The 17122-nt window shown below is 41.9% G+C and overlaps 1 protein-coding gene across 3 annotated transcripts in view; it reads right to left on the bottom strand.

Annotated features, from left to right (window-relative positions):
* RBFOX3 (RNA binding fox-1 homolog 3) overlaps positions 1-17122 on the bottom strand; it is a 473759-nt gene that overhangs the window by 114138 nt on the left and 342499 nt on the right. For all 3 annotated transcript variants that reach the window (XM_060764355.2, XM_067463845.1, XM_060764356.2), the window contains exon 3: positions 4907-4956. The gene's annotated coding sequence lies outside the window, so the exon portion shown is untranslated. The remainder of the gene's footprint in view (positions 1-4906; positions 4957-17122) is intronic.

Below are 17122 nucleotides of genomic sequence, written 5' to 3' on the forward strand. Positions count from 1 at the left end.
ACAGGAGAAAGAGGAAAGAAGACAGACAAAATGGAATATTTTAAAAGCAGCTAAGAAAGCAGGACAGCAAAGGATGAACTGGGACATCTCCCACTAAACTGGGGTGGGGGGCAAAGAGTGGGATGGATGGATGGATCTCCTTCCCTGGTTTGAGGTTTCTGTTAAAGACTCTGGTGGAGAAAATAGGAATTGCTTAGGTACCAGTAAATCCTCCCATGTTCTGTCTTGCGGGTATATTGCTAACTGCCTGAGTTAACCACACTGGATTACCAAGTCTAGACCAAGATGCTTTCTCAGGTAAGGAGCCTACCACATGGGTGGTGTTAAAGAACTCCCCTGTTCCTATGAAAGACAAGCAGAAATCTCACTAGCATTTTATTTTTTTCTCCAAACCAAGTGCAAATAATCACAAAATAACTTTAGCTATCTTAGCAGGAGTATATCCGAGCACCAGTATTTCCTTCTGTGCCCTGATGCCCTCTGCTGTTAATATGTCTGTGCCCCAGATCTTTGAGTTGCCTTAGTAACCTTCATTCTCTTGGCAAAGCATTCTCCGTCTGCTGGAGGCCAACATTTCTGCTTTGGCAGTCCTTTTCCAAGAGAAAACTCCCCGTGAATTTTAAGGGAGAGCTCACGTGATTGTCCATCAGTCTCTGCAATTTATCTTTTTCTTTTCTTTTGAGAGCCAAGGGAACTTGAAATCCTCCAAAAAGACAGAGAAACTTCATTTCCAACAAGTCCTGATAGCCCGGGGGGGGGGGGGGAGTAGATATTGAGAGATGCCCAATATCCTTTCCCCCCTCACCCCCTTGTCTTTTCCCCCTCACAGATCTTCCTAGGAAACTCTGGAAGCTGAAGTTCAAAATGTGACTTTTTCCAGCTCGGATGACACACAACACAATGTGAAAATGTGCTGTCCATTTCCCCGCAACGTTTTCCATCATTGGCTATGGCTGGATAATATTCAGCAGAACGCTGCATAACATACATCATCCTACCCAAGGCTTCAGCAAGATGAAAGGAGAAAGGGGAAATGGAGCAGCAGGAACGATGTCTGTCTTACAGCATCACTAGTTCCATCATAGAAAGTGAGCCCAGCACTGCAGCATCATGTGACTGTTGTGTAGCTAGAACTGCAGATTAACATCTGGACCTCATGCTACACCATCCTTTTGGCCACCAAGTAAAGAAAATGCAACTGTGTAATTGGGCACAGTGCTGGAGGCCCATCCATTAATCCCACCTGTCATACCCTGTAACAACTTTGGTTACTCTTTATGGCCCCCTCTCCATGTTTCAGACCATAGACTTCATTACTGTGGGCTGTATACATTCTTTGCAGGGAAAGCCAACATCTGGGGAGCAAAATGTTCTCTACACCCATGCAGCAAAAGTTTCTCTTCCTTGTGTTTGAATTAGAAGATGTAGGGCTCCACAATGGCATTTACCATCTGCCTCTCATATGCATAGAGGGAGGAATCTTGACTAAAACAATCAAGGGTCTGGAGAACAAGCCCTATGAGGCGTGGCTTAAAAAACTGGGCATATTTAGCCTGCAGAAGAGGACTGGGAAGAGACATGATAGCCACGTATAAATATGTAAAGGGAAGCCATAGGGAGGAGGGAGAAGCTTGTTTTCTGCTGCCCTGCAGAGTAGGATGTGAAACAATGGCTTCAAACTACAGGAAAGGAGATTCCACCTGAACATTAGGAAGACCTTCCTAACTGTGGGAGCTGTTCAGCAGTGGAACTCTCTGCCCCAGAGTATGGTAGAGGCTCCTCCTTTGGAGACTCTTAAGCAGAAGTGAGATGGTCATCTATCGGGGGTGCTTTGAATGCGATTTTCCTGCTTCTTGGCAGGGGGTTGGACTGGATGGCCCACAAGGTCTCATGAAACTTTATGGTTCTATGATTATTCAATAGTGATGCTGTTCGCAAGCAATCTGTATGTGTGTGAGTGTGCATCTGTATGTGCGGGTGGCTGGAGGGGAGATGGACAGATGGACATTCTAAGAGAGAAAAGAGCCTCTATCTCTTTAAGAACTCCCACGTTCTGGCACAGACTCTCCCATCATAGCATGATGATGATGGGAAACCTGCACCTGCTAAAATCCCGTTCCCTCCTTGTTCACCCTCAAAGGGAGAGGCCTTGTCCTTCGGGGAACAGGATCATCAAGCCAAGTGCTATGCAGTGTGGCCTTTGATTTGCTTCTTGGTTAATTCATAAAGCGCTTTGACTGGTCTATGGCACAGCTGTTGTTTTGCATTATGGGATTAAATACCCCAATGTATAATTCTCCAGAGTTCAGCACTGTGTGTAGCTATTCTTGCCCATTCTGAATGACAGATCAGGGACTGATATTAACCCCTCCATCAACTACTGTGTGAGAAGGAAGTTGGGAGTTCTGCCCAGAAGACAGGGCAGCCAGCCATCAATCCAGTTACTGTTAGCTGGGTGTTTTCAAGCCAAGGGCCCGATTCTCATCCACAGAGATGCCCAATAAGGGCAAAGCGTGGGGCTTTAAGACACCATGCTTGCTTCTCCTCCCCCTGCCTCAGGAGCTGCTTGCCAGACTGCTTACAGAGAGGCTTGAAGTATGAAAGACTCCAGCAAGAACGTGACACAGTGATAAACGATTTTTGTCCAGAATGAGCACACACAATCCATCCATCTGTGATTAACCTTCTGGGAAATCACATACCACCAGCTTGGCATCAGAGTGGACTGTTGTTTTGGTTAATGAGGCTGAATTATGCCACTCAAAAGCCCAGGTGGGAAGTTCAAGTTAAACAAGCAAAGTAGTCTAGTTATCTGAAATAGCTTTCTCCAACCTCAGGCCCCCAAGATGAACTCCCTGGCTGAGGGTCGGGGGTGGGGGCATAATGAGAGTTATTGTCCAAGACATGGGGAGGGCACCACAATGGTGAAGGTGACCTAAAGCAAATTCCTCAACTTCCTTGAAACACTTTGGAAATTGTCTTTTCCTGAATTAGATTACTATTCTACTGAAGATAATATGTTCAGTACTGACTGACAGTGGGAATCCAAAATTTGGCAAAATTTCCTCTTTGGACTAAAGCTCCCAGAAGGTGCTTAACGACTAGTTTAAAGATCTTTCTTAGGGCCATACTGTTCTATACATTTATTCTGTCATAGCAGGAAAGAAGCCAAATGGTTCTCAGGTCACCTAATTCCTACACAGAATTAGTTGGGACCCTTCTGTGGGACTGAGGGTTCAGCTAGTCATGACTATTAAAATATTAAAGATGTGCACACAGATGAACCAGACAGCCAACATTTTCCAAACTAGTATCAAATGCTACATCCTTCAGAGGTCCCATAGGCTCCCCTAAAACACTTTTAACCTTTTTCTGCTTTTGAGAAAGACACTGAACACTGGATCTGTCCTTCAACATGCTCTTCTGAAGCAGTGGGACTGAAGAGCCCTCCTAAAATCATTCACTGTGATTGTCAATCAGAAAAAAACCCCTATGCCTTCTCTCCCATCTGGGCATTTTCCTTTTACGGAGAGATTTGGGAGAAATATGTGATTCTGGGGTGACCTGCATATGTTTCCTTGTGTCTCTCCCTCTCCAAATTTGCCAGTGAATCCTCAGGAGTGGAGTACTTGGACACAGTCCAGTTTTAATGGCCCCCTTTCAGCTTCATGTGAGAGTTATTGTATCTAAAATGCATTTCTGCAAAGATATGACAAAGCTACCTTCAGATCTTCTTAGATTCCTGAGATTCAATGTATTTGGAAACAATAAAACCAACTTTCACATGAGAATGCCAAACTAAAATTCTTCCACTTATTTCACACCTGCCATTTTTGAGAGTAACTACTCTAAGTGGGTAATGAAGGAGACAGAAGAGTGGCGAATGATGTGCCATTCCACAGAGAGAATTAACTAATGAAAAAATATTATGCAAGTTCCAAGGAAAAAAGGAGATCTAAGCCTGCTTTCACCAGTGAGGACCTTCCAGAAGAACCAACAAGTGAGAGAAGAGAAAATTATTCATTATAACTTGTGGAAACAGATGACGAGACTGTGTTCTCTTCCTGTTTTTGCTATGTAGTTGACCTAGCGGAACATTTTAACTCCAGAGTAGTGTCATAAAAACTGAATTTGCTGTCTAAGAACTAGTAGTACTGTTTTCTATGTCTCACAAACATTTTCACTGAGTTTGAGACAAAGATCTTCCCAATGATCTGCTAATGGGAGAGGCTAGCTATTAAGCCCAAGACTTACAACATGCAAAATGAGTCCTTGGTCCATTCCCATCCTTGCAAAACTAATATGGTGTGACTGATCTGATGTGTAAGCTATGGGTCAGGGAGCCACTTGTTCAGAACCACTAGGATGGAATGGACTAAAGGGCCATTAAAATCAGACAGAAGGATATACAAATATAATAAGTAAGTGGTTTCAGGATGCTATTTTTCAGCTATCATCTAGCATACCAGTAATAATACTAATCTAGTTTACAAGATTGTTGTAAGGCTTATGAGACCATGAACATGAATTGCTTGGAACATTCTAAAGGCATTAGAGAAATGCTGAACAGTATTATTAGTTACTACAATTTTCTCAGACTTTAACTTCACTTGGAGGCTCTGAGATGCTGGCAATATAGATAAGACTCATCAGATGGCAGCACACCAAATGCTCTTGTCTTTTGAGATTAAAGATGAATCTATGTTGAATTTCTTCCTGCGCGAATCTAATAGAGAACTATGATCCTGTCAGCTATTTTTATGTCTTTCCTAAGTGAATTTATGCTGGAGAGAGGCAAAATGGCCCTGGCCCCACACTTAGATAAAGAAGGGGTTTCCAAGTTCACAGCCTACAGACTCTGCACCTCAAAGGTTTCTGGGAAATGAAAAGGAAAAGACTGTCGTACCTTTGAAATCAGCCAAGCTTCCCCTGTGGTGCTCGCTTGCTTTGGGCTCTCTAAGAAAGGAAACACAAAGAAAGAAGAATTAAAATCAATTATTGTTATGGCTAAAGCACCCACGGTCGATGCCATTTGCTCACTGACTGGCAACATTCTTTCCGAATACGCGTTATTATCTTTCTAGGGGTTTCCGGAAACCTGCCCAGGCTTTAAGCAGAATGACAATATGAGCAATGCTGCTGCTTGTACAAGTAAACCAAGGAGACCGCTACTAATCAAATGGGCTTGACAGAATGAGCTTTACTTATGTATTATATCTGTATGATCCTATCTTTTATCTAAGGGACCTCAAAGTGGCAATTTAGTTTCACAACAGCTCTGTTGCAAACCTACAAACCTAGACTGTGGGAGGTCATCAAACTGCTTAACCCAAATATCCAATGCTTTTAAAAATATTAAATCAGAGGTGGGGATCATGATATTCTTGGGATGTTGCTGAAGTTTAACTGTTATCAATCCCAGCTAACATAGACAGTGACAGATGCTGGAAGCTGCAGTCCAAAAATCTCTGGAAGACAGATGGTTCCTAACCATGTTTTAAAGAGTTCAGTCTCTCTGGCTGGTTCTACACAGGCCTTTAACCCAATTGGGTGTGAGTTAAAGTCTACACACCTCCCCCTCAAACCCATGCTTTTTTTTTGAGGGGGGAGGTGTCTAGATACCTTGCTAGACCTTCCGGCGGGATACCAAGACACCAAACAAAACCCCCACAGAAAAGGCCTAAAAATGAAAAAATACTCATCTGGATGCCATGAAACTGCTGCCGGAGTCCTCCTGCCATGCAGAAATGATGTGCTAGGCATGGGGGGAAGGAGCGTTTTTCCTCTTTGGCAACCCTTCTCCTGGCATGTCATTTCTATGTGTCAGGAGGACTGCAGCAGTTTCATGGTGGCCAGGTGGGTAATTTTTAAATTTTAGGACTTTTCTGGGGTTTTTGGGAAGGGTGGGTGCTGTAGGGTTTTCTAGGCTCTAGCAGCCTGGAAATCCTGAGATAGCTGTGTAGATTGGGCCCATACCTGGAAAGACCTGGATCTTATGAAATATCCTGGTCTTTTCGGGTGTCAAATTAATCCGGGACAAAAGAAGGGGTTTTCTGTTTTATCTTGAATTAATTTGATTTTACTGGAGACATCGTTTGGACAGCTCCGGTAAAAGTGCGCAAACTTGAGTGTTTTGGACCCTGTCTGGATGGGCCATCAGGCAGATTTCCTTATCACCATGGTCAGTTCCAATACTTTTTGAGACACATCCACTCTCACTGATCTGTTTACATCTTCTTGCACTATAGCTTCAGTTTCTGCTTGCTACACAAAATATCTGTTCTCACCAAACTGCAACATTTTATGAGTCCAATTTTGAAACTGGTTATTACAGTTATATGGGAAGAACACAAGTCTGAGGCAACCTGGGAGCTTCAGATCAGCGACGTAAGTGCTGAAGAGTAATAGCAGACTGCATTATGCAACAAACCTTTTTTAAAGGGATTTGTTTCACAACCACAATCTATGGAATTCTATCAATAAGTAATTGCTGAAATAAATGGATTACTTGTTTTTGTTTTATTTATTTATTTGCTTAAAGAAAAGATGTAGTCCTAAATAAAATACACAACTAAGAACAGGAGGGTTCAAAATGAGAACATAAAATCCTGAATACATTTCTTATGTATTATAGGAAAGGAGACTCCACCTGAGCATTAGAAAGAACTTCCTAATCATACAAGCCATTCAACAGTGGAACTCTCTGCCTCAGAGTGTGGTGGAAGCTCCTTCCTTGGCAGCTTTTAAACTGAGGCTGGATGGCCATCTTTTATTGTGCTTTTCCTGCGTGGACCAGATGGCCTATATGGTCTCTTTCAACTCTATGATTCTATGATTCTGTTTAGCTACTCATGACTGGAGCTTTGCTCCATTAAAGGCATAATTTCTTTGGACGACCTTTGTAAATTCTTGTGGAGGAATATTCTAAATACTAGCATTTTTGTCAAATTGTGAAGGTCTGCCCTTAAATCATGGCCCTTCTTCTCATCCCTCCTGTTCACAGTCCTATAACACCTTTTTGGATGCCTGGGTGATCTGCTGGCATTGACATGTGGTATGGAAGATCAATTATGGAAATTCCTGCCTCCATGAGCCTGATTCAAGGATAATCACAGCTCATTAGGTCAAAGCTTAGTTCCATTAATGCCATCACGGTGGTTTCTCTGGACCATAACTGTAGAAGGCACAGAACCTCTCTGCTGCTGCCCAGGAAAGTCTAACAGCTTGTCCTCATCCTACAAAACCCTTTGCTCATGGAAGACCCTTGGGCTAACTGTGGATGAGAGGAAGAACCCAGATCTTTCCCCTGGGTATATGTTGAGATCACACAGTATGTTCCCTGGGCTCCGATAGAAGATTTTGGCAGTGAGGAGTTTGGGGACCCAGACATGCTGAAAGGACTCTTGGGAAATAAATAATAGAAGGAAGTTCAGAGATGGCAGTACCAGGAACAATTTTATTACCATATTATCATGTCTGCCAAGGCAGGCATCTTACTAACATAAGAGCTGGGCAGCCTAAAAGGATCTTCTCAGCCAGAATAGATTAATATAGGGTGTGGAATGAAGTAGGGAGCAGCATCCTTTGAACTAGAATTCCCTGTGAATACTGAGTTTAATTCACCAATCCAAGATCGAGTGATGGGCTCGTAAGACAACTCTTTGAAACATTCATGTTAATAGAATCCAAGAAGAAAGGAAATTGCTGGGTTCACAAGCAACTGCAATACGGTAAAGGACAATGTATGTTGCAGCTTCTAATCCAAGCAAGGAAGTCAGCTTCTACCCCACAGTGCGATGTAGTCATCCGTGATTAATGGTGTTAGTTTCTGTGGGACCCTCTACTTAAGTTCCTCACTGTTCTCTTGTGGACATTGGCTAATTGCTTCTCTTGAGACTAGCCTATGCTTTACACAGGTTGGGGCAACGGGGGTGTTTGGAGTTAGGAAATGCTACCCAAGGTAAGATGGGAAGGCCATTCATTAGCTGTGCTCTTTGAATCCTGTCTTTGCAATAATACATGATATAAAGCTTCTCAGTCTCAGGACATACAATGATTGGCTCTCGCCTCCCCATTACATAATTATTTGTTTTACCCTTTAAAAAAATCTCTGTTAACCCTCTGTCAGTGACCATTCGAAGGAGAACCACACTAAGTCAGACAGAAGAGTGGGTTGCACAAAATTTATTGTAGAAAGATGTTTAATGATCTCCACTGGGCATACGCTGAGTACAAACCTCCATTAGAGCGGAGTATGAGAAGTCCCATAAAGAATAATATTGAAATCAGCACTGGTTTCAAAGATCAACTGTACTAAGATTGTTGGTCAGTGCCAATCCTCTCTCCCTCTCCCCCATTTAAATTTTGGTGCCGCAAAGTTTTTCAATCACAATGCAACTGTTATAGCTGCAGCAGTGCTGTGGAATTTGAAAAGGCACGAATGGAGGGCAAAAGGGAGAAATGTGCCAAGAGGAAGGCACGTCAAGCCAACCTTGACCAGGACTGCCTTCCACCTGGAAACTGATATTCTCACTGTGGAAGAACATGCGGATCAAGAATAGGTCTCCACGGTCACCTATGTATCCACTGCCAAAACACTACACTTGGAAGGCCATTATACTCAAACAATGAGGGATTGCCTAAGTAAATAATAATAAGAATCATCATCATCATCATCATCATCATCATCATCATCATCTTTATTTGTACCCTGCCACCATTCCCCCAAAGGGGACTTGGGGCGGCTAACATGAGGCCAAGCCCCAAATTTCAGTACAACAAAAGAAAATACAAAGAAGCAAAAAATAACATCGAAATAAAATACATGAAATAACAAAAGATAGAATAAACAGTTGCAAAATAACATGATAGAGAAATAAAACACAGTGGATGGGCCAAATACACAGGATAAAACTGATAAAACCCTGGATGAGATAAGTAATGGGAAAGTATGTGTCTGAGGGAGGAGCTCAAAAGGGACGAACAATGGGGTTGGACCTTCATTAAGGGTGGGTGGAAAGTGCATCATGAGGACAGAACTGTAGTTGGAACAGACATAACATGGAAATGTGTTCACTCACCAAAAGTTAAGTAAGTAAGTAAGTAAATAAGTTACAGCTACAACTTTTTGCCCGTATTTCTCATGCCAGTAAGGTAATGCTCAAGATCCTGCAAGGAAGACTCCAGCAATACATGTAGAGAGAATTGCCAGATGTACAAGCTGAGTTTAGAAAAGGCAGAGGAACAAGAGACCAAATGGCCAATATCCACTGGATAATGGAGAAAGGCAGGGAGTTTCAGAAAAACATCTGTTTCTGTTTTATTGACTATTTTAAAGCCTTTGACTATGTGGATCATAATAAATTGTGGCAAGTTCTTGGTGGTATGGGCATACCAAATCACCTTGCCTCTCTCCTGAGGAATCTGTATAAGGACCAAGTTCAAGAGTAAGAACTGACCATGGAACAACAGACCGGTTCAAGATTGGGAAAGGCATACGGCAGGGTTGTGTACTCTCACCCAACCTATTCAACTTGTATGCAGAACACATCATGAGATGTGCGGTGCTTGACGAATGCAAGGCTGGGGTGAAAATTGCTGGAAGAAACATTAACAACCTTAGATATTCAGATGACACCACTTTGATGGCTGAAAGCGAGGAGGAGCTGAGGAGGTGAAAGAAGAAAGCGCAAAAGCTGGGTTGCAGTTAAACATAAAAAAACCAAGATTATGGCAACAAGAATGATTGACAACTCGGAAATAGAGGGAGAAAACTTAGAGGCAGTGACAGACTTTGTATTTCTAGATGCAAAGATTACTGCAGACGCAGACTGCAGCCAGGAAATCAAGAGATGCTTACTTCTTGGGAGGAGAGCAATGACCAATCTTGATAAAATAGTGAAGAGTAGAGGCATCACACTGGCAACGAAGATCTGCATAGTTAAAGCAATGGTATTCCCCATAGTCACCTACGGATGTGAGAGCTGGACCATAGGGAGGGCTGAGCGAAGGAAGATAGGTGTTTTTGAACTGTGGTGTTGGAGGAAAATTCTGAGAGTGCCTTGGACTGCGAGAAGATCCAACCAGTCCATACTTCAAGAAATAAAGCCCGACTGCTCATTGGAAAGAAGAATAGTAGAGGCCAAGATGAAGTACTCTGGCCACATCATGAGAAAAAAGGAAAGCTTAGAGAAGACAATGATGCTGGGGAAAATGGAAGGAAAAAGGAAGAGGAGCCGACCAAGAGCAAGATGGATGGCATCCTTGAAGTGATTGGCTTGACCTTGAAGGAGCTGGGGGTGGTGACGGCCAACAGGGAGCTCTGGCATGGGCTGGTCCATGAAGCCATGAAGAGTCAGAAATGACTGAACGAATGTACAACAACAACAAAACAATTTTTTGGCAAATGATTTCTGTGTTCCTAGTCCAATTCAGGGATGCATTCTTAAAGATGCTTATCTTTCTACTTAATGATCCCTGGAAACTTTCTGCAGGATTTTGGATAGATACATTACAATGTTAATATACAGTGGACTCTTGGTATCTACTGAAATCCATGGATGCTCAAATACCATTATATACAATGGGGTAGTAAAAATAGTATTCTTTATATAAAATGACAAACAACTCTAATGAGTTCTGAAGGTGTCTGAAGATTTTTGAAATGGTGAGGTGCCTGCCTATCCATGTAGTGCTTCGTATTTTGTAAAAACAAGTTTTGACTATTTGTCTTTTTCAAATATTGTCAAGGCGTGATTGGTTGAATCTATGGATATAAAACAAATAGAAATGGAGGGGTAGCTGTAGTCCGACTGTTTTTACCGCTTATTGTTATTGCTTTGCTTTTGGTCTATGTGTATTTGTTATATTGTTGTTCTATTGAGGTCTTGGCCTTTGTAAGCCGCATCGAGTCCTTTGGGAGATGCTAGCGGGGTACAAATAAAGTGAATAAATAATAAATAAATAATAAATAATAATAGTCTTAAAATGTTAATATGATAATCCAGAAACATAACAATTCAAATATTACAATGCACAAAGTGCATCTTACATATAACCTAGTGATATGATTAAGTCTAATATTCTTTACCCTTCAGAATAAGCAGATTTTCTTTTCAAAACAACCTTCCTTCCTCCTGATTCAAAGATACATCTTAACCGCCTGAAGAATCTTCATTACTACTAACATTACTTTGTTGCTTCTTAATAATAATAATAATAATAATAATAATAACATTATTATTATCATCATCACCCCACCACCACCTCCCTGAAGGGACTCAGGGTGGCTTACAGACGGCATAAAGTGCCTAAAAACAACATGAATGAAACACAATATAAAATACAATAATATAAAACACATATGCATATAAAAACATCAACTCAAACTCTATAAAACTGAGGACAGCAATAAATGGTGGTAGCTGCTGTAACAAGGCCAAGCTGTAAACAATAGGAATGGAATAAGTGCCAGTTGCAATAACAGAGAGAGGGCATGGAATAAAGTGCAAGGGTACGCAACTACTGCGCTGATCAACTAGGGATTAAGCATTCTCAAAAGCTTGTTTGAAAAGCCATGTCTTCAAATCCCTACAAAAGGAGGACAGTGTGAGGGCCTGTGTAATCTCACTGGGGAGGGCATTCCAAAGCCAGGGAGCCACCACCAAGAAGATCTTCTCCCTCGTCCCCACCAACTGGGCTTTTGATGTGGTATGACCAAGAGGAGAGACTCCTCAGCAGATCTTAGAGCCCATGTCAGTTAATGGGGGGATGCAGTCACAAAAATAGGCAGGACCTGAACCATTTAGGCATTAACAATGCAGAAATTGCATATAGATGACCATTCAACATGCACCCCCTTCTTCCCAAAAACCAAAACACTTGCCATATTTCCAAGACTACTTCACTGTTTTAGCTTTCCTTTTCTTCCTTAGCCTTTTGTTGTGAGTGTGTAGCGTTGGTTACAATAAGAAAGACTTGTGGCAGAGTTAAGAAGTGAACTCCTGCAGGATCCCATCTTTCCTTTAGATATAGTTGCTTGGAAAAAAGAATAATAATGTAATTTTTCAATTTATTATAATCACCTCTACTTTATTTTTCCTCTTTAGCACGGCATTCAAGGCTAGCAAATGCCATAGATCAGGGATCACATTTAAAAAAACCACAATAGTGTGTGTATATGTGTGTGTACACATATACATACATATATAAAATCAATATACGCTATAAAGCCTTTGCTGTCTTTCAGAGCAAAGGCAGTATTTCTAGACTTAGGAGTGAGAGCGACAGAGTCCAAGTAAATAAAGCCCCTGACCCCTCCTTCATCCATTAGCCTTTCAGCAACTTCTGCTTTGTACCACATTTTGTTCCCCCTCCTTTATAACTCCTAAATTAATGTTCCTGTTTAATTAAATTCATTAGCTCAGATTATCTAGCTATATAACCTCCCCCCCCCCCCCACCTCTTTCTTATTTTCTGTCCCTCTCTGTACGCAAGCAAGAGTGAAGAGTTTCTTTATGGGCCATTAAAAGCGTAATGTTTAATTTATCGGAGCATTCTCAGGTGGGTGGGTTGGCTGGTCCCAGTGTCAACACTTTTAATTAAACAAGAAGAGCTTTTCCACAGGAAAGGGGCCACATTTCCAGTAACTAATCAGGCAACCACTGGGGTGAGGGCTCTGCTCAGACAACATAGGCAAACATTGCTCTTCCTGCACATGATACACAGAGAAAAGAAAATCTGGTGTGAAAGAGAGAATGCCTCAAGTATTAAGGTCTTGAGGCAGCAATTGAAGAATGTTTGGTAAGAGATAGTCCCAGATTTTGCTAACTAGAAAAGGTGATCTACCAATCAAAGTTTTCTTTGTGTGGGATGTATCCACAGGCCATTGCAAGTGCCTTCTTATTCTTTGGTCTTCTACACTGTGGTTCCCCATAGCAATCTAGAACTTTTTTCATTCAAATGGTCTGCAGCTCCTCTTCGTCTCTAAGGTCAACATGCCTTTGACCCCTTTCCCATCCTGAAAAGTGGCCTCTAACTCTTGCTGCTGTAAATCAACATCTCTTTTTCTCTCAGAGCCTGCAGTTTCTATCTTGAACAGGCCTGTACCCAGGATTTTGATTTGGGAGGGGCTGAGTTTGATTCGGGGGGGGGGGGGGGGGCTGAGTCTGAGTGAAAGAAGGTCTACCCTAGCAACCCTTTTGTATTGTTACCCCAATACCCCCATGCATATGGGATCTATTGAGAATGGTGATCAGATCATAATATTAATAAACATAACAGTTTTAATAATGTAGCAGTAAGGCCTTCTCATGGACAACCATTAAAATTTGGGGGGGGGGGGGGCTGAAGCCCCTATAGCCCCCCCCCCCCCCCGGTTATTTGCCTGATCTTGAAAGTTAGGACTCTTTCACACTTCAGAATTGTGATTGTAGTGCTAGGATTACACTTGTTGCCATTGTTGCATCCAAGTTCCAGAATTTATTATTTCTTTCCTGTTTAAATTTTAGCCTTAACATACTCACGATTAACAAATAGACAAATCTGTTTCATTATTAATAAATGAAATCCTCCTCACGTTTACCTAATGATTATAACATTTCTATTTCTGTATAAATGAATCTCAAGTATACTAAAATTTACTTTAATTAACAGGATACATATTTTAGAAACAAAGTCAACTTGTTTCCACACACAAGCCCTTATCTGGTAAATAAAAGCTTCCATTCCCATTGACTGGTGTGTTTAGTTCCTTTCCATACTGGTGATAGTGTATTTGATGGTTAATGTAATTTCAGCACCAAACTGTAATTAAAAATATATCTGAGGCACTAAGGGGCTCAAAAATGCAAATGCAATCTTTCCATGTGCTATGCTTGGTCTCCCTTGGTTGACAGACTTCATACCTTCCAAGTGTCCCAATTTGACAGACAGTCCCAACTGATCTTCTGTCATTACAGTTTCCCAGCTATTCTTAAAATGTCCCAGTTCCTCTTCTTACTTTCTCCCTTCGTACTCACCTTATTTCAATTGCTCCCAAAGTAGTTTGCACTCAATGAGCTCACCAGCAGGATGAAAAGAAGAGCTCAGGGAAAAGAAAACGGCAGCAGCCTTTCCTAGCTTGTGTGCTCTTCCTCTTTCATAACTTTCCCATTTTGACGGCACTCTAATGCTGAGCAACCTGTGTCACAGTCTCCATCTATGTGTTGGGAGAAGGAATATGCCATGGTGCAACTTGGTGGGTCACATGTACCAAGATTTAATACAACTTGATGTATTTAAGAATTTGCATGTCTGTGACTGTAATTCAAAGTGTGTAAATCACAGATGATGGGTAGATGGACTGATCACTTTCATGTACTCACTAGAAACATTCAGTTTGAACCACTACTTTTTGCATGAAGTTTTCCCTTGAAGATAACCTAGAAATTAGAATTCATGGACAACACAACCATTGCCATCAACTGACTATATCAAATACATTAAACCAGTTTTAAAAAAACCAAACAAACCATAACATGGCTTCCTGATCCATTTCTAGATTTAATTAAAGAAGCTAGTTTGTTCTCACTGTTAAGACCCAAAAGAGTTAGTGACCAATATAACTGGAGTAGTGCCTACTTCCTTGTGAACATGATTGGTTATTAAAACCTTCTTTTGAGATACTTCTGTGCTTCCCTCTGGCTATCCAGATGTATCATATTTCATTGTCTGTTTTAACCTGACTTTTACCATCTTCCTACTGCTTTAGTTCAGTATTTTCTCTTCAGACTTACAACTGGTTTACTTGCAGATACTGGGAAAACTACATATGTCTGAAGAGTGGATTAAAAATGAACACATTTTATAACGATGTAAAATAAATATATAAATACATACATTTATTATTCAGTGCCCTTTAAATACAGGTGTGAGTGGGGAAGCAGACATTTTTTCAATTGGTATGCTAGTTCGGTTCAATGAGAATTGAAGCTCAACACCATCTGGAGGTGCACAGGTTATCTACTTTAGAATTGGTCATATTACTTTTGATTTGACCCAGTAGGCACTTCTGAGAAGTCCTCATCATATGGGAGCTGCCACTGCTGAAGCAATGCCAGCCCCAATGCTGCATCCTATTCTGCAGGGGTAAGACTTGTATGGTCTACTAAATGTCAAATTGCAACTCCCAGCAAGTCCAGCATAGCCAATGGTGATGACTATTAGGAGAGGCAGTTCAACATCTGGAATGCCACTGAAACCCATTTATTGAAGTTGGGAGTGAGACTGATAGGAAGAAAAATCACAGCCTTATGCCCTTTCCCTTATATTCCATTTTCTTCCATGGGCATTTCAGTTCTGATGCTTGGATGACTTAGCTACAGTGACCCAGAATGGGTGAAGGTGAGAGAAGGGAATCCAAGAAAACAGCAAGCTAAAACCATCTCTCTTGGGTCATGACCTCATGCCTGAATCAGCACAGTGCTACCTAGCTAATGCACTTGCAAAGTATTGCCAGATCCCACCATTCCCTCTCTCTACCCCATACAAATAGGCTGACTTCTGTCATTGTTGCAGGCACTCCAGGAAAAGGCTGGCAGAAAGAAGCATGCAGAGACCTGCTCCGGTTGTCCCTGGCAGCAGTTCTCTTGGAAACACATAGCTACTAGGACTGGCTCCCAAAGAGAATCCATGCTGCCCTATCCACCTCGTGGGGGGCCTCCTCTCCCTAGCCCAGTCTCTCCCCCAACTTCCTTCAAAACTAATCTCAGATGTGCTTCCAATCCTCTCACTGCTCCCTTATGACATGGATCCACTTTAATTACAAAGCTAAATAACAAGCAGGAAATATCAGAAAATGGGCTGGGGGTGCGATTTTGAAAGAAATGGGAGGGGGCGGAGAAAAAAACCACACACAAAGCAAGTTTGCTTGGGCAGGCTGTTGGCTCGCCAAGCTGGAGAACAGAGCAGTGATGGCACTGTGCCGCTCACTAAAAGCATGAGTGTCACTAAATCAATAATTCATTTACTTTAATGAGATAAGTACTTTGAAAACTAATTGCAAACCTGCTCCATTTACTCCAACCCCGGTTATAGGCCTTAATGTAAATCGCACAAGTGCCGCTAGAGGAAAGAGCTGGGGGAATCATGTGTCATCTTTCTCCCCTCTTCTAAGAAAAAGAAATATCTGTCGTACACAAGAGAGAGCTTCTAAGTAGCCGCTTCCATCAATCAAGGCATTTATCAGAATGCCCACCCCTCCCCATGCTCCCCAGCTCCACCCCTGTGCTGCACCCCTTGAGGAGCACAGAAGTGTCCGCTGAGGGGGAGAGCCCAAGAGGAGGCCAGGAGCTAAGATCTTAAGCTCTCCCAGGAATGAATGCTTGGGTTGAGAGTTATAGCATGGAAACATGACTCTTTGGGTTAGCAAAAAGCCCCACTGGTATATAGGAAAGGATGGGACTTGCATGGTGCTGCTCTACCTCAGCCTAGCTAACAGAAAGCAATAGACAATAGGCATGGCTTGCTACAGTGCATTGATTGCTAGGCAGAAGGAAGTGCCAGAGGGCATCATATCCTCCTGTAGCCACAAATCTTTGGGAAATGTGTGATCTTCAATGCTTGTGGGTTTGTTTTGTTCTTTTCCTGTTGGCAGAGTTTCACTTGCATGGAGTACATAGTGCATCCTCACGAAGAACTAGCACACTGACCCTGGTGTTTGCTGGTACTACTGGCCAAGTATAAGGCGCACATATGTCTACAAGGTAACTGGAAAGCATGATAGGGCTTGGAAGACTGTAGCCTTCATGGATTACAGCTGCTGCCATGAGAACAGGTTCTTAAGGATTGAGACTTCTCCCCCATGTCATTTCATTGATACAGCAAAGTATACTCACATAGCAAAGAAAAGAACACCCTAAGCAAAGCAAAGCAATGCATATCCTAAGCAAAGCAAAGCAAAGCAAAACAAAGATTGGGAAAGAATAACCTCCATGCTTGCAGCTACCTTGGAAAGATAAAAGTCTGGCAAGCTCTAGCGATGGACAATTTATTAGTTTCTTGTTAAAGAACCTAATAAATTTCATACTGCCTGCATGCCATTTTTAGAATTCGAAAGGCAGAAAATGAATAGATGATGTAGCAA

Source organism: Anolis sagrei, chromosome 2, assembly GCF_037176765.1.
Source record: "Anolis sagrei isolate rAnoSag1 chromosome 2, rAnoSag1.mat, whole genome shotgun sequence".
In the NCBI taxonomy this organism is placed as follows: Eukaryota; Metazoa; Chordata; class Lepidosauria; order Squamata; family Dactyloidae; genus Anolis; species Anolis sagrei.